Raw genomic sequence first — 19,736 nt, 5'->3', positions numbered from 1 at the left:
CTTGGGGATGGTTTTGATCACTGCCTCCTCTACAAAGTCACTAACCTCCATCCATAGTTCGTCAACACTCTGTCTGTCAGATCTTATCCCTTGAATTTATTTGTCACTTCTACTGCATAATCATTAGGGATTTAAAGCCTTTGACTGTGTGGATCACAATAAACTGTGGAAAATTCTGAAAGAGATGGGAATACCAGACAACCTGACCTGCCTCTTGAGAAATCTGTATGCAGGTCAGGAAGCAACAGTTAGAACTGGACATGGAACAACAGACTGGTTCCAAATAGGAAAAGGAGTACATCAAGGCTGATTATTGTCACCCTGCTTATTTAACTTCTATGCAGAGTACATCATGAGAAACGCTGGGCTGGAAGAAGCACAAGCTGGAATCAAGATTGCCGGGAGAAATATCAATAACCTCAGATATGCAGATGACACCACCCTTATGGCAGAAAGTGAAGAGGAACTAAAAAGCCTCTTGATGAAAGTGAAAGAGGAGAGTGAAAAAGTTGGCCTAAAGCTGAACATTCAGAAAACAAAGATCATGGTATCCGGTCCCATCACTTCATGGGAAATAGATGGGGAAACAGTGGAAACAGTGTTAGACTTCATTTTGGGGGGCTCCAAAATCACTGCAGATGGCGACTGCAGCCATGAAATTAAAAGAAGCTTACTCCTTGGAAGGAAAGTTATGACCAATCTAGATAGCATATTCAAAAGCAGAGACATTACTTTGCCGGCCAAGGTCTGTCTAGCCAAGGCTATGGTTTTTCCTGTGGTCATGTATGGATGTGAGAGTTGGACTGTGAAGAAAGCTTAGCGCTGAAGAATTGATTCTCTTGAACTATAGTGTTAGAGAAGACTCTTGAGAGTCGCTTGGACTGAAAGGAGATCCAACCAGTCTATTCTTAAGGAGATCAGCCCTGGGATTTCTTTGGAAGGAATGATGCTAAAGCTGAAACTCCTGTACTTTGGCCACCTCATGCGAAGAGTTGACTCATTGGAAAAGACTGTGATGCTGGGAGGGATTGGGGGCAGGAGGAGAAGGGGACGACAGAGGATGAGATGGCTGGATGGCATCACTGACTCGATGGATGTGAATCTGAGTGAATTCCAGGAGTTGGTGATGGACAGGGAGGCCTGGAGTGCTGCAATTCATGGGGTCACAAAGAGTCGGACACTACTGAGCTACTGAACTGAACTGAACTGAACTGAACTGAAATCAAAAGGCAATGCCAACAAATATTCAAACTACTGCACAATTGCATTCTTCAATTTAAGTCTGAATTTAGCAATAAAGAGTTCATGATCTGAGCTACAGTCAACTCTCAGTCTTGTTTTTACTGACTGTATAGAGCTTCTCCATCCTTGGCTGCAAAGAATATAATCAATCTGATTTCAGTATTGACCATTTGGTAATGTTCATATGTAGAGTTGTCTCTTTTGTTGTTGGAAGAGTGTGTTTGCTGTGAGCAGTGTGTTCTCTTGGCTAAACTCTGTTAGCCTTTGCCCTGCTTCATTTTGTATTCCAAGGGCAATGTTGCCTGTTACTCCAGGTATCTCTTGACTTCCTACTTTTGCATTTCAGTCCCCTATGATGAACTGTGGTGTTGGAGAAGACTCTTGAGAGTCCCTTGGACTGCAAGGAGATCCAACCAGTCAATCCTAAAGGAGATCAGTCCTGGGTGTTCATTGGAAGGACTGATGCTGAGGGTGAAACTCCAATACTTTGGCCACCTCATGCGAAGAGTGGACTCATTGGAAAAGACTTTGATGCTGGGAGGGATTGGGGGCAGGAGGAGAAGGGGACGACACAGGATGAGATGGCTGGATGGCATCACCGACTCGATGCACATGAGTTTGAGTGAACTCCAGGAGTTGGTGATGGACAGGGAGGCCTGGCGTGCTTGATTCATGGGGTCGCAAAGAGTCGGACACAACTAAGCGACTGAACTGAACTGAACTGATGATGAAAAGGACATCTTTTATTTTTAATATATGTTAAATATTTTGTATATAAAGATTATACATGTTAAAGGTTATATATTATATAAAGATTTTATATATATCTATATATATTTTAAGAATTATATGAAAGGAATTTTCAAGAGAGTGATCAGACTGTAAAGAATCTGCCTGCAATGAGGGAGACCTGAGTTCTATCTCAGGTGTTTTGAAGAGTCCTTGGGGAAGGGAATGGCAACCCATTCCAGTATTCTTGCCTGGAGAATTCCATGGATAGTGGAGCCTGGCAAGCTACAGTCAGTCCATGAGGTCACAAAGATTTGGCTACAACTCACTGAGCGACTTCACTTTCACTTTTCACTTTCATGCATTGGAGAAGGAAATGGCAATCCACTCGAATATTCTTGCCTGAAGAATCCCGGGGACAGAGGAGCCTAGTGGGCTGCCATCTGTGGGGTCGCACAGAGTCAGACATGACTGAAGTGACTTAGAAGCAGCAACTTTCACTTTTCACTTTCAAAGATAGATTGTATATGTTACATATATTATGTGGTATTTTACTTATTTTGTGTTGCTAACTTAATTTAATTTTATTAAAACTCATCAGTACATTTATTTAAATTATCTTCTAATGGAAAGAGAATAATAAAATAATCTATTTAACAATCTTCCCATTATTGAGAATCATCAAGTCTCCAACTTCTTAGGATTAAGTTCCCTTCTAACTATTTTTTATTATTATATATAATTTCAGGTGTGGGTATATATACCAAGATGAATAAAAATGAATAAAAATAGATTAGTCAAAAGAATATTTAATCACTATAGAAAATTTCAAAAATATAGAAGAACATATGAAAATGAAAACTGTACATAGTTCTGTCATTCATTGAGGACCAGTGTTAATACAAGAAATGTTTCTTCCATTGTTTCTTCCCCAGTGGACAGATGATTGACTGCGTTATATATTTATATAGAATATATATTAAATTCATAATTACCATTGCATATAATTCATCCTTAAATGCTATATAAATAGTACACATTACTTATGTGAGTCTGTATAAAGGTTCTCTTGTATGCTTATTTTTTCACTTAGTTTTACAGAGTTGAAATGATGTTTTGAAAACATTTTGTTTCACTTCGATAAATTAACCATAAGACTTTTCCTTCTTTTCTATTCACAAAATCCCATATTTGGGCAAACTTTGAGAGAGTCAACCCTTTTTCTTCAGACAGACAGGCATTGTTACATCCTTCTTACAGATACGACCTTGAGATCCAGATACATTAATGAATGATTCAAGTAACTAAGTGGTGATAGAGTGTGGGGTGAGATGAAGCATCTAGGTACCCACACTCTGCTGATTTATGTTCCCTTGACATAAACCTACACAGCTCTTCTCACCAGCTTTTTATATTTCTCTTTGAATTTCATAACATCTTATTTCATAACCTATTAATATTTGAGGAGAAAGAATATGAGCAAACTTTCTCTTTGTACTTGTAGTTTGAAAACTTTTTGTCATTTCTTTTCAATTACTAAATTGGTATGTGACTCTTTGAGACACCCTGGACTGTAGCCCACCAAGCTCCTCTGTCCATGGGGTTTTACAGGCAAGAATACTGGAATGGGTTGCTATTTCCTTCTCCAGGAGATCTTCCTGGAGCAGGGATTGAACCTGCATCTCTTGCATTGACAGGTGAATTCTTTCATCCACTGAGCCACCAGGGAAGCCCTAGTTTGAAATATAGAACACCTATATAGTCAAACAGATAATAATCAGTTTAGGGCTGTTGGAAAAACAAAACAAAACAAAACAAAACAACAACTCTGAATAATGGGATTATTTTTGATACCCACCTGAATCCTTGATTGTTTAATATTTTCCCAATCAATCATATTATTATGATACCATATGTAACCACAGCATTCCTTTGTTCTAAAATTACTTTTCTTGTTACTTTGTCAATCCTCAACATATGAAGCAGAGAATCTGAGGCTTAACTATAGAAAAATGTATCCATTTTAAAAATGAAAAGGCAAAATTGCAGTCTGTAATTATACACCTTTTAGAAAAAACGCTGCAAGAAAAGAAAAAGCACATTGATAATTTGAAAAAAGTAGGACTCCTGCACTAAGCAAGTCAATATAGAAAGAAGAGCCAGTTGCCCTTTGGATGTCAGAAAGTCAATAATACAGTAGGAAAAGCAGCGGCACACATCTGAAAGCTCTCTCATCTTGTGATCTTTGGAAGAAGTGATCTTACATAAACCATTCCAGAAAGTGCTAAGCAATTATATTTCCCACATAATCCCATGTTTAAATAAATCATATTAAGCAGACTCAAGAAGATGATATGAAAAGCTGAACTAAAAAGTAAAACAAAATTATAAATATATAAACATACTTTCAGTATACTGATCAGACAACTTAGTATGCTGAGCAGTAGCTCACCCTTTTGCTATGTGATAATAGTAGAATTTCTTTACATGAGATTTGCTGTAATCATTTATGTTTGATGAAACATCTAACTATAGAGATAACATCTGGAATTGTAGATGCATAATTTTGACTGGCTCTACTTTAAAGACCCAAGTGTAGAGACAAGTAAAAGCCAGACCATGCCACAAGAAAAAACCAAAAAAGCATTGATACTAACAGAGTACAGCTTTAATACAGAAGGAAGATAAGAACTGAATAATAGTATTGTATAATGTAGCAGAAATGCATGAGGTGTGACATTGCTAGGACAAAAAATACTCCCTCTCAGAAAGAATCAGGCTTCCCTGGTGGCTCAGATGGTAAAGAATCTGCCTGCAATGCAGGAGACTCAGGGTCAGGAAGATCATCTGGAGAAGGGAATGGCAACCTACTCCAGTATTCTTGCCTGGAGAATCCCATGGACAGAGGAGCCATGGAGGGCAACAGCTCATGGGGTCACGAAGAGTAAGACACAACTGAGCAACTAACACTTTCGCTTTCAGAAAGAATCCTGGAAACACTTCATCTGATTAGGGAAAATGCCAGTCTCTTGTATTTCTGCAAGAGGCTGAAAAAAAAGTGGTAGCCTGAATATGGAGTTACTCAACAAGTAGAAGCTTTTAATCTTGATGAAGTTGAATATGTAATTTTTGTGTTATGATAATTACTCTCTGTGTACTGCCAAAGAAATCAGGTTCTGAAGCAAGCAAAAAAAATATCAAATGCCCAAATCTAAATATTATAACAATTACTATTTTGGTATATATCAGTACATATTGTTATTTTGTGTCTATCAGTTCAGTTCAGTCACTCAGTCGTGTCCAACTCTTTGTGACCTCATGGACTGCCGCACGCTAGGCTTCCCTGTCCATCACGAACTTCTGGAGCATACTCAAACTCATGTCCATTGAGTCGGTGATGCCATCCAACCATCTCATCCTCTGTAATCCCCTTCTTCTCCTGCCTTCAATCTTTCCCAGCATCAGGGTCTTTTCCAATGAGTCACTTCTTCACATCAGGTGGCCAAGGATTGGAACTTCAGCTTCAACATCAGTCCTTCCAAAGAATATTCAGGACTGATTTCCTTTAGGATGGATTGGTTTGATGTCCTTGCAGTCCAAGGGACTCTCAAGATTCTTCTCCAACACCACAGTTCAAAAGCATCAATTCTTTGGCAGTCAGCTTTCTTTATAGTCCAACTCTCACATTCAAAAATAACTACTGGAAAAACCATAGCTTTGACTAGACAGACCTTTGTTCACAAAGTAATGTTTCTGCTTTTGAACATGCTATGTAGGTTGGTCATAGCTTTTTTTCTAAGAAACGAATGTCTTTTAATTTCATGACTGCAGTAACTATCTGCAGTGATTTTGGAGCCCCCCAAAATAAATATCTGTCACTGTTTCCATTGTTTCCTCATCTGTTTGCCATGAAGTGATGGGATCGGATGCCATGATCTTAGTTTTCTAAAGGTTGAGTTTTAAGCCAGCTTTTCACTCTCTGCTTTCACTTTCATCAAGAGGTTCTTTAGTTTTTCTTCGCTTTCTGCCATAAAACTGGTGTCATCTGCATATCTGAGGTTATTGATATTTCTCCCAGAAATCTTGATTCCAGCTTGTGCTTCATCCAGTCTGGCATTTCACATGACGTACTCTGCATATAAGTTAAATAAGCAGGGTGACAATATACAGACTTGACATACTCCTTTCATGATTTGGAACCAGTCTGTTGTTCCACATCCTGTTCTAATTGTTGCTTCTTGACCTCCATACAGATTTCTCGGGAGGCAGGTCAGGGGGTCTGGTATTCCCCTCTGTTTAGGAAATTTCCACTGTTTGTTGTGATCCACACAGTCAAAGACTTTGGTGTAGTCAATAAAGCAGAAATCTAAGGCTTTGGCAAATGCTTTTGTGTGTGTGTGTATATATATATATATATATATAAATATATATATATATATATATATATTTTTTTTTTTTTTCTCACGTCTCCTTTAGCTATTCATCCATCATTGGACACTTAGGTTTGTTTCATACCTTGGCTATTGTAAATAATGCTGCAATAAACATGAGAGTGCAGATATCTTTTTGATACCCTGTTTGTGCTTTCTTTGGGTATGTAACCAGATGTGGAATTGCTGAATCAGAGTTTATCACACCTGTTGGAATGGTTGTTATCAAGAAGGCAAGAGATGACAAATGTTAACAAGGATGTAGAGAACAGGGAACCTTTGCATACTGTTCATAGAAATGTAAATTAGTGCAGCCATGATGGAAAACTGTTCCTTTAAAAAAAAGAAAAAAACTTTTTAAGCAGTATTTAACATTTTTAACAGTACTCATTTTCTATAGTTGCATTTCTCTATCAGATATGATACTGGAAACCAGCCCCTTTTAGGACAAGATCAAGGTGCTGGGAGGGTTGATTCCTTCTAAAGCCTGTGAGGAAGAATTTTCATGCCTTGCCCTAGCTTTTGGTGGGTTGCCGGCAATCTTTGGCATTATTTGGCTTGTTGGAGAAGACTCTTGAGGGTCCCTTGGACTGCAAGGAGATCCAACCAGTCCATTCTGAAGGAGATCAACCCTGGGATTTCTTTGGAAGGAATGATGCTAAAGCTGAAGCTCCAGTACTTTGGACACCTCATGCAAAGAGTTGACTCATTGGAAAAGACTCTGATGCTGGGAGAGATTGGGGGCAGGAGGAGAAGGGGACGACCCAGGATGAGATGGCTGGATGGCATCATGGACTCAATGGACGTGAGTCTGAGTGAACTCCGGAAGATGGTGATGGACAGGGAGGCCTGGCATGCTGTGATTCATGGGGTCTCAAAGAGTCGGACACGACTGAGCGACTGAACCGAACCGAAGGATTACTTTGAAATTGACCTTCATTTCCATTTGTCATTTTCTCTGCATGTATGTCTATATCCAAACGTCTCTTTTTTAAGGACACCAGTCATAGGGAATTAGGGCCCCACCCTACTGGAGTATGACCTCATCTTAGCTCATTTTATCTGTTATGGTTCTATTCTCAAGTAAGTTCCTATTTTGAGGTAATGGGAACTAGGACCTCAACATGTAAGTTTGAGGGGAACACAATTCAACCTGTAACATATGATAGGACTGTATTTACCTTTGTAAGAAGCTGCCAAACTGTGTTCTGAAGTGGTTGTAATATTTTCATTCCCATCAGCAATGAATGAACATTGACAGTGCCTATACAATCACTGTCTAGGGGAAGAGAATCCTATTCAAGGGGTATCAGTTTCCCAGTCCCATTGGCAAGCTCATTCCAGTCTCACCTGGATGCCATAATTACTGCATTAATCTCTCTTTGTTCTGATCTTATGCCTGACAAGTATTCCTCTGTGTAGAAATTGGCTCTTGTCTAGATCTGACCATGTGGTTTAGCCACCTCCCAGGAGAGGCATGTTTCTCATTGTAAATCAATTAAACCACAGCATGACTTTATGCATTAGTCATTTCAGTTTTGGGGAACCCTCTTGAGAGATGAACTCCTTCTCAGTTTGCTAATAAAATCAAGTGCCTAAGTTAGTGGGGGTCAAGAAACCATGGTAAATGTTCATATGTTTGGCTGTGAAATGTAATAAAAATCACCAGTCTTTCCTGGTCACATCCAGAGGTTGTAGCTGATTATGTGTGTCTTTTATTCCTCATTTTAAACTGGTTCATAGTAAACTTACTTTCTTTGTTATCACTGATAATAAAATTTCTATTACTTCAACTATTGCTAGAGTGACAATAAATTCTTATTTCTCCTTATAATAATGGTTGGAAACTAAGAAGAAAGTTATAAGAAATTAGTATGATCTAATTATTATTTTAAATCTTGACCAGATCCATCAGAATTAGGTGATTTTTGTTGTTAATGAGTGTGTGTGTGTGTGTGTGTGTGTGTGTGTGTGAAATGTCATTTCTCTACATTTTTATTTCTTTGAAAGACACTAGTTTTAGGAACTTCTAAGTCAATTCTAGTCTTTCCATACTTCATAACCAGATAGCCAGTAGGGAAAAAAAAAAAATCTCAATTTTTAAGTGCAAAGTTTTTTACTTTGCACTTAAGAAGAAATAAGGTGGTCTTTCCAAAAATGTAAGCTCAAACAATCTAAAGAGTTTGTGCCTTGAACATTTATTATATAGTTTTGCCCTTTTCCTTGTTTTTTTTTTAGTACAAAGTGTTGGGTAATATTCATCTTTGTACCCCCCAATATTTACCACAGTGAAAAATGTTAGTTGGACTGGACTCAAAATAGTTTGAATTCAGTAATCAAAAACAATTCCTTCATTCAAGTAGCAGTTCTATAGAGGATGTGGATTTTCATCCATTATTGAAATGTTTACTGTCAGAAAAATGAGACCTGGGTTTCTGGTACTGTGAAATTCTTTTTAAAGTGTTCTCTCCTATAATGCTAGTGATTCTTTACATATTTACTGATATTAAAGATGCAAGACTCACTGAGCTATGTTAGTAACATATGAGTCAACTGAGAATCAGACATGTGTCAGAGGTTTTATTTTTAATTTTAGACATTTTTAAGTAACACTCTATCAATCTCTTCCTCTTAAATATGCATAGACTGTGTGTGGTATCTCTTGTTTTTCACTTTATAAGATAATGAAATAATCATGATCATTTAAACTACTTGGCCCAATTTGGTATTTCTGAGCAATTTAAAGTATCGTTTGGAGGAAAATAAAATCAGGTGAAATGCATTTAAATTTGCATTTCTCCTTGACATTAAAGAAAGCATTATATCTGTACTATCCTTGAAGTATTTTAATTCTTGATGTTTTCAGAAATGAGATAGAAAATTGTTTATATGTTCCTTGAAAAAAAAATGAACTTAATTAACACACATTAATTCAAAAGTTCAATACTGAGTTCTTACTAGCCTATTCTTTACTCTGGAATATGAATATCTCTCCATATGGAAGTCTGTACTCTGTCTCAGCTGCCTATAATAGCTCTGCTTATCACATTTAGTTTTAAAAATACTAACATTACCCTTAGCGATTGATGTTACTTTTATAATTATGATAAGTGACCTCATGACATCACAAATGGATAATCACTTCTGAATGTTTCTAATTTAAAATTGAATAACCTTCAAAAGGTTTGCTATTCAGTCCCTCAGTCCTGTCTGACTCTTTGCTACCCCATGACTGCTAGGCTTCCCTTTCCTTCACTATCTCCCAGAGATTGCTCAAACTCGTGTCCATTGAGTTGGTGATGCCATCCAACCATCTTGTCCTCTGTCACCCCCTTCTCCTCCTGCCTTCAATCTTTCCCAGCATCAGGGTCTTTTCCAATGAGTTGGCTTTCCCATCAGGTGGCCAATGTATTTTAGCTTCAGTATCAGCATCAGTCCTTCTAGTGAATATTCAGGATTGATTTCATTTAGCATTGACTGGTTTGATCTCCTTGCTATTCAAGGGAATCTCAAAAGTTTTACCTAAATAGAATTAAATTTTGTTGTTATTTTCTCTACTGTATTCCCACTTGTAATCAATATTGACTAGAATTCTGCTTTCCTGAAGTTTATCTCATTTTCTGGATCAGTTCAGTCACTCAGACGTGTCCTACTCTTTGCGACCCCATGGACTGCAGCAAGCCAACCTTCCCTGTCCATAACCAACTTCTGGAGCATACTCAAACTCATATCCATCGCCATCAGTGGTGCCATCCAGCCATCTCATCCTCTGCTTTCCCCTTCTCCTCCAGCCTTCAATCTTTCTCAGCATCAGGGTCTTTTCTAATGAGTCAGTTCTTTGCATCATATGGCCAAAGTATTGGAGTTTCAGCTTCAGCATCAGTCCTTCCAATGAATATTCAGGACTGATTTCTTTTAGGATGGACTGGTTTAACCTCCTTGCAGTCCAAGGAACTCTCAAGAGTCTTCTCAAACACCACAAATCAAAAGCATCAATTCTTCGGCACTCAGCTTTCTTTACAGCCCAACTCTCACATCCATACATGACTATTGGAAAAACAATTGCTTTGACTAGATGGACCTTTGTTGGTAAAGTAACGTCTCTACTTTTTAATATGCTGTCTAAGTTGGTCATAGCTTTTCTTCCAAGGAACAAGTGTCTTTTTGGAACCTCAAAAAATAAATATCTGTCACTGTTTCCATTGTTTCCTCATCTATTTGCCATGAAGTGATGGAACTGGAAGCCATGATCTTAGTTTTTCGAATGTTGAGTTTTAAGCCAACTTTTTCACTATCCTCTTTCACTTTCATCAAGAGGATCTTTAGTTCTTCTTCTTTTTCTGGCATAAGGATGGTGTTATCTGCATATCTGAGGTTATTGATTTCATGTTTTGGACAGGAATAAATATATATATTTTTTTGTTTTGTTTTACTTTCTTGAGTTAGCATTGCTTTGCTTTGAACACAGCTATGATTTGACCCTGCTTCTGTAAGAGATATGGTTTTACTGTACAAATTGTAGTCTTTGTCAGCTTTTTGCACCTTACACATAACTTTAAGCTAGAATTGGGACCGAGTATGTGCTCAGACTGTGCTCTCATGCTGTGCTCATAGTGTTTTGTGATCAAAACTCCTTGATTAGGTATTTTAGACCTCTAGTCCATAAAAATTGCTCATATATACATATATATATATATATATATATATATATATATATAATTGAATGGAACTTTGAAAATTCTATGTTCTTCCTAAATTTTCTTATACTATAGCAGTAGGTTTTTATTCTAGATGTTCATCTTTAAGTCAAACTTATTCCAAAGAATTTATATTCTCTTGGGTGGATTTGTGAGTGGGGGACAAGGACTTCTTTAATTGTAAATTGAATCAGTTTAATGCATATGTTCTTTTTTAAGGGTTAAATTAACTGGCATTCTTAACTTAGAGCAAATTGCTAAAAGAGCTGTACCATAATAAACAAGCCAATACATTGTGATTTTTAATGAAGAAGGGAGAGGAAAAATATGAGGTTTTAATATTGTATAATGCTCAAAATTCTCCAAGCCAGGCTTTAGCAATACGTGAATTATGAACTTCCAGATGTTCAAGTTGGTTTTAGAAAAGGCAGAGGAACCAGAGATCAAATTGCCAACATCTGCTGGATCATGGAAAAAACAAGAGTTCCAGAAAAACATCTATTTCTGCTTTATTGACTATGCCAAAGCCTTTGACTGTGTGGATCACAATAAACTGGAAAATTCTGAAAGAGATTGGAATACCAGACCACCTCACCTGCCTCTTGAGAAACCTATATGCAGGTCAGGAAGCAACCGTTAGAACTAGACATGGAAAAACAGACTGGTTCCAAATAGGAAAAGGAGTACGTCAAGGCTGTATATTGTCACCTTGCTTATTTAACTTCTATGCAGAGTACATCATGAGAAATGCTGGGGTGGAAGAAGCACAAGCTGGAATCAAGATAGCTGGGAGAAATATCAATAACATCAGATATGCAGATGACACCACCCTTATGGCAGAAAGTGAAGAGGAACTCAAAAGCCTCTTGATGAAAGTAAAAGAGGAGAGTGAAAAAGTTGGCTTAAAGCTCAACATTCAGAAAACGAAGATCATGGCATCCGGTCCCATCACTTCATGGCAAATGAATGGGGAAACAGTGTCAGACTTTATTTTTGGGGACTCCAAAATCACTGCAGATGGTGATTGCAGCCATTAAATTAAGACACTTACTCCTTGGAAGGAAACCTATGACCAACCTAGATAGCATATTGAAAAGCAGAGACATTACTTTGCCAACAAAGGTCTGTCTAGTCAGGGCTATGGTTTTTCCAGTGGTCATGTATGGATGTGAGAGTTGGACTGTGAAGAAAGCTGAGCACCAAGAATTGATGCTTTTGAACTGTGGTGTTGGCGAAGACTCTTGAGAGTCCCTTGGACTGCAAGGAGATCCAACCAGTCCATTCTAAAGGAGGTCAGTCCTGGGTGTTCATTGGAAAGACTGATACTAAAGCTGAAACTCCAATACTTTGGCCACCTCATGCGAAGAGTTGACTCATTGAAAAAGACTCTGATGATGGGAGGGATTGGTGGCAGGAGGAGAAGGGGACGACAAAGGATGAGATGGCTGGATGGCATCACCGACTTGATGGACATAAGTTTGAGTGAACTCCAGGAGATGGACAGGGAGGCCTGGCGTGCTGCAGTTGATGGGGTTGCAAAGAGTTGGACGTGACTGAGCGACTGAACTGAACTGAAGTGATTTCTCCTTAGGTAAAGTTTAACTTTTCCTTAGAAGTAATATTTTCTCTTTTTAGAAAATTTTAACTTGAAAGTAGGTAGATGTTAAAAATTAGCTATAAATATCTATTAACCAGACATCATAATGACCGGTATTTTTGCTTGATGTCATTTCAGGCTTTAAAAAAAAAAAATAAACAGCATAAAACAATATCAGCAACATTATCAGTTATTTATTATGTGCTACACCTATAATTTGTTTCCATTCTCCACTTTTACCATAGTTACTAAGTCCTATACTATTATTGTAGTTATAAATTTATAATCTTATTTGCATTAAACACTCCATATTATTTTAAATTATATCTTACATATTTATATTTAAATATCTATATTTGTATGTGTATATCCTAAAATAGTTGTAAATTATAATATAACTCTAAAGTATGTATCAGAGTTGTTTTTCTCTTAAGATATAAATACTTACCAAATAACTTTAAGCATTTTAAACAAACATCCTAAAGGAGAACTAACTTGCTATTAGACTTTAAGGTACTTTTAAGTGTTTTCTGTTGTAACTAGTATTACAAAAAAAGTCATCTCAAAATTTGACTTCAATATTTTAGGGAAGTTTGCTTCAAGTAAATTTCTGAGTCAAAAGAGGTAAACACTTTAAGGGCTCCAAAATACAGATGGCAAAATATTTTTTCCAAAAAATGAACAATTTTCTCTGTAACAGACAGTGATAGAATCTAAGTTGTACTGTAATCAATCCATTATTATTTATTTAAAAAATCAGTAGTAAAGAAAATACATATTTTCTTTCATTAATTTGCATATGTTTGACTTCTAGTATGTATAAATTTTTTCTATATATAAGACATCTACTGTCCTCAATATAAATATCAAATATTCATATTATTTGCACATTATTCATTAAAAAGTTTTAATATTTTATTTATTGATTTAATGAGATTTTTATATACAAAAGCCATTTGTGGAACTATCCCTTCAAATGCTTCAAGAGCACCAGCTCTTAAGAATGGGCTGTGGACTTTTGTGATAGGGTGCTGTCTAAAGTGATGTGCAGGCATCATACAGTGAGTGTTTCTTCTGAGCCTGAGAGAAATTTTGCTCAATCTCAGAAATAGAAGTTATGGCACTTCTGAATGGTTGGTATATTATTAGCCACTGGATATAGACATTGAGGCTGGCTTTGTTACTCTTATTTAAGAAGTTAAGAATTGAACACAGGTTATCATTAGTTATTACACAGAATATTATGGTATTTTTGCTTCTAATTACATTTTTAGATTTATCATGTATTATTACTTGGTGTAATAAAATACATATTTCTGTAAGTCATCAAGCCCTGTTTTTGAAAGAATGAAGGATACAAAAAACCTTTCAATTAGATAAAACAAACTAAAAAGTGCTTTGAATAGCCATTGCTAAAGCTTTCCTCATTTTAATTTTTTTAAAAAATATATAAAGAGTCACATTTTATGTGATTAAACAGAAAATAGTTGAGTTTTCTTCCTTGATACCTTTAATTCTTTTATAAGCTTCAGTTCAGTTCAGTTGCTGATTCGTGTCCGACTCTTTGTGACCCCATGAATCGCAGCACACCAGGCCTCCCTGTCCATCACCAACTCCTGGAGTTCACTCAAACTCACATCCATCGAGTCGGTGATGCCATTGAGTTGGTGTTGCCATCCAGCCATCTCATCCTCTGTCGTTCCTTTCTCCTCCTGTCCCAATCCCTCCCAGCATCAGAGTCTTTTCCAATGAGTCAACTCCTCGCATGAGGTGGCCAAAGTACTGGAGCTTCAGCTTTAGCATCATTCCCTCCGAAGAAAACCCAGGGCTGATCTCCTTTAGAATGGACTGGTTGGATCTCCTTGCAATCCAAGGGACTCTAAGGAGTCTTCAACACCACAGTTCAAAAGCATCATTTCTTCAGCGCTCAGCTTTCTTCACAGTCCAGCTCTCACATCCATACATGACCACTGGAAAAACCATAGCCTTGAGTAGACGGACCTTTGTTGGCAAAGTAATGTCTCTGCTTTTCAATATGCTGGTCATAACTTTCAATATGCTGGTCAATCTATGTTGGTCATAACTTTCCTTCCAAGGAGTAAGTGTCTTTTAATTTAATGGCTGCAATCACCATCTGCAGTGATTTTGGAGCCCCCCAAAATAGTCTGACACTGTTTCCACTGTTTCCCCATCTATTTCCCATGAAGTGATGGGACCAGATGCCATGATCTTCATTTTCTGAATGTTGAGCTTTAAGCCAACTTTTTCACTCTCCTCTTTTACTTTCATCAAGAGGCTCTTTAGTTCCTCTTCACTTTCTGCCATAAGGGAGGTGTCATCTGCATATCTGAGGTTATTGATATCTCTCCCGGCAATCTTGATATAAGCTTGTGCTTCTTCCACCCCAGCGTTTCTCATGATGTACTCTGCATAGAAGTTAAATAAGCAAGGTGACAATATACAGCCTTGATGTACTCCTTTTCCTATTTGGAACCTGTCTATTGTTCCATGTCCAGTTCTAATTGTTGCTTCCTGACCTGCATATAGGTTTCTCAAGAGGCAAGTGAGGTGGTCTGGTATTCCCATCTCTTTCAGAATTTTCCACAGTTTATTGTGATCCACACAGTCAAAGGCTTTGGCATAGTCAATAAAGCAGAAATAGATGTTTTTCTGGAACTCTCTTGCTTTTTCGGTTATCCAGCAGATGCTGGCAATTTGATCTCTGGTTTATAAGCTTAGATAGTACAATAAAGTAAATAAGACCTTAATGCTTAGTATGCATAGATGAAGAGATGAGAAAATGGGAAATAGACCTGAGATTTTCCCACTCTGTACTGCCTTTTCACTTGTGACAATAGATTTTGAGACTCTTGGGCTCTACTCTGTGCAAATGCACAGTGCCTTTGAAATTGTAATATGGTAGTTATGAAAACTTTTGCAACAAGCAGTGGAAAACTCAACTAACATCAACCAAAACAGTATTTCTTCCTCCACTGAAAGTTAAGTGTAGAGATAGATATTTGACATATTTGAAAAATTTCTTGGCTTTTTCCTTATGGCTGAAAAATGGTTGCCACAATCCCAAGTATGATATTTATACTCCAGAGAGGAATAAACTGATGAATAGACTAGTAGCAGCAGAGTTCCATTTGAATTTTATTTGTTTGCTTGCTTGTTTATTTTTGACTGTTCTGGGTCTTCATTGTTACATGAGGGTTTTCTCTAGTTGCAGGAAGGGGGGCTACTCTCTACTTGTGGTATGTTGACCTCGTTGTGGTGGCTTCTTTTCTCATGGAGCATGGGCTGTAGGGCACGTGGGCTCTCAGTTGTGGTGGGGCATGGGCTTAGTTGCCCCATGAATATGGAGTCTTCCCAGACCAGGGACTGAACCTGTATTCCCTACATTTGCAGGCAGACTCTTAACCACTGGACCACCAGGGAAGTTCCACTTGAATCTTGATGAGCAAAATTCTATTACATGGCTACTCTGAGCTAAGAGACAAGTACCTGTCTTCTCTCATCTCACAGTGGTGATGAATAAGAGAAACAGGATGCCAGTGAGTGTTGTGAATGGTTATTGCTTAATAATTGTATATAAAGTCACTTTCTAAATTTTAAGTTAGTTGCTCCTTTTAAATCAGATTAGAAACTCATTTAGGGCTGGTTATAATCCCTTCTTTTTCCCTACAAGAGTATCCAGCAAAATACATAGCACTATTATTTGCAATTTGTTGATATTTAAATGTTAGGATAAAAATTAGTACATTATTGGGTTTTTGTTAAGTGTACACTCTTAATGGGACACACAAGCTAATTTTATAAAATTCATTTAATGTAAATGTAATGTAACCTTACCAATCTGAACTCTAATCACAAAAATATTTCCCTAAGTATTTTACTGAATAGATGAGAGTGGAGGTATACCCAGGTCCCAAGTCAATCTAAATGTTTTAGAATTGTATCAGAAATTAGATTACTAGTTCTATTAGTTTCTGTTGCTGAGTAGAGTAACAAATTTTATAATTTAGTGCCTTAAGACAGCACAAATTTCTTATCTCAGTTTCTGTGGACCAGTATTATGGGTAGATGCACCATCTGCTTAGGATCCTCCCCTGTCGAGGATCTCACCAGGCTGAAATCAAGGTTTTGGCTAGACTACAATATCACCTGAGGTTCAAAGACCCTTTCTGAATTTACTTTTGGTGACAGAAATCAGCTTCTTGTTATAGGACTTAAGCTCCAACTTACTTACATATTGTTGACCAGAAATGACACTTATTTCTTAGAGGTCATCCTCAGGACCTTGCCACATGGTCATTTTCACCTGCAGTTCACAGTATGGCTGTTAGCTTCTTCAAGGCCAGAAGGAGCATATCTCTGCTGTGCTGAATTACTTCAACTTCTAAAATCCCTCCACTCCTAATTTCTTTAAAGGGTTTGCCTGAGCAAGTCAGGCTCCCTTAGGATAATCTCCCTTCTAATTAATTTAAAGTCAGCTGATTAAAGGCTTTAATTACTTTTGCAAAATTTGTCAACTTTTACCATATTGCATAACCTGATCATAGGAGTGGTATTCTACCTTAAAGTATCATATTCACATGGCTTACCTGTGTGGGAGGGGCCTGGATTATACAGGACATTGACACTAGAGGGTGATAATCATAACGGTGGGGACCCTCTATATTTTGCCTTACCACACTGATCAAACTTCAGTATTGTATTTAATATTTTCAAGAACTAATTATGAATGATAGATTTAGAAAAAATAAAATAACATGTCAAATATATCTGAGGATCTAGAGAAGCCTCTCAATGTAGGGATTTATTTAGACATGGAATGTTTTTAATGTATGATAGGATCACCTTTATTACAATCAGATTCAATTGTCAGAGTTGCTAACCACTATACCCACACCACCAAATGACATGTAAAACTTAGTGTGGTCCCTCTCACAAAGAAATTGCTCAGGTAATATTACCTGAAATTATTCTTTTCACTGATGGATTAAAATACGTTTTCTTTTTGGCACCAATGTGTCAGTTTGAAGGTTGGATGGCTAGTATTTTGTTAATTAAATAAGTATAAATTATGCTGTGTGGGTAAAATTGGATTTTGCAGAAAACTGCAAAATGATTTGACTTTTTGTCCTTCAAAGAGTGTCCAGAGAAATTGAACTGATTGCAAAGTGGCTAGGATTGAAAAGGTTTTATGTTGAAAAAAAAAAAAGAGTTTATTCAGGGAATTCTTATGAATCATTCTTTTGTATCTTTTTTAGGGCATTGTATGATTGTTGCAATCACATTTATTCTCAGGAATCTCCTTTGCTCTTATGAACTTTCATTATCTGACACTCATTTCATCAGTTAAAATGAGATAGAAGCGGAAAATTGTGATAGCATTTGGGAAAAAGATATCTAACTGGTGATTTGATGATACCTATGTTTCTTAAATGAATTTATGCAGAAAGAAAAAGAAACAAGTTACAATTTATAGTGGAAAAAGTTATAACCTTGGAGTTCATCCTAACTCTACCCTAACTAATCCTGAGTATTTAGACAAATCTGATCTTTGAGAAAATTTGAGAAAAAATTATCTTTAATCTCCATTAAAGTATTAGTATCTTGATAATACCATGTGATATCTATTAGGGAATAATTTCTAAATTTAATTAAATAAATGGAATGTTTTGATATTAACATTTTTGTTCTTAATTTTATGTTGATTTTTACATGCATGAGATTTTTATGGTGTTTTTATATGTACAAATGTGATAAAGCTATGTTTCCATTCTTTAATTTGGTGAGTAAAAGAGCTAATTTTTGCTTCATATCTTTGTTGTTTTAGTTGCTAGCTTGTGTCTGACTCTTTTGCAATCCCATGGACTGTAAGGGGTTTCTCAGGCAAGAATACTGGAGTGGGTTGCGATTTTCTCCTCCAGGGAATCTTTCTGACCCAGGGATCAAACCTGCGTCTCCTGCATTGACAGGTGGAAGCCCCACCCCATATCATTATGAGTACTTTAAAACATAGTGAGTAAAACCAATGCACACGGTTACAAAATAATGGAAATTTATTTAACTTTTTCTTACCTGTAAATGTTTACCTCATTAATCCTTTACTGTGTCCCCTGAAAGACCTATAAAAGGGAGGGCTAAGTAGTTGAAATTGAATGTAGTGTATGTAAGGTATCTTACCTTTATAGAATGTTATCTATTTCTGGGATGTAACAATTCTTGGCTTTTATTTAAATTATGAAACCAAATTAAAATTACTTTTTATATATTGATGTGAAGATTCCATAAAAATCTTTTGTTTTCTACAACTAAAACTTTTTAATTATATATTTACCTTTAATTTTATTTTTGTTTTAGGTTTCAATGATTATACTATTTCAAACTCAAAAAAACTAAAAAATAAACTTATTAATATATTTCCTACTGGGTTTCTATATAGCATATATACTCTACTAGTTTTCTCATCTTACAGAGAGAGAGATTTCTGATCACTGATCACTGGGATTTCAGTTAGATATACAGATATTCAGAGGAAGTCCAATTTAAGCTTTTTTCCCCCTAATTTCTTTATTACTTTGATTTATGGAACAAGTAGGATGCATGTGGAGAGTGTAGAGGTAGAAATATTCTTAAGTTTCACAAATGAAAACTTTCAAAGTTGCTTTCTTTGATTTCCCTGTGGTATACTTCTTTTCTTCAATTATGATTTTTTCTGACACTTTAATGTTCTTTGCCAAACCATTTGTAAACCCATGGTGATATTTATCAGATGACTTGAATAAGAAACCTTTATTCCATTCCTACTTCCACCTCTGACTCTTTCAATGACCCTGAAAAATTAGTATTCCTCCTACTATCTCTCAAGGTAAAAAACCAAAACAATATAAGAGGGATATTCTGAAGCTTAATTATAATTATGATTCATAATAAGATCCACTGAGATATTTCAAGAAAAGTTATTATACACAGGCAAAATATTATTATAAAACTCTCTTGAGTTTTACATTATTATTTACAGATTTCAGC

The sequence above is a fragment of the Capricornis sumatraensis genome, chromosome 2 (genome assembly GCF_032405125.1).
Source record: "Capricornis sumatraensis isolate serow.1 chromosome 2, serow.2, whole genome shotgun sequence".
Classification (NCBI taxonomy): domain Eukaryota; kingdom Metazoa; phylum Chordata; class Mammalia; order Artiodactyla; family Bovidae; genus Capricornis; species Capricornis sumatraensis.
The sequence above is the reverse complement of the archived record's forward strand: the minus strand, read 5'-3'. Positions refer to the sequence as shown.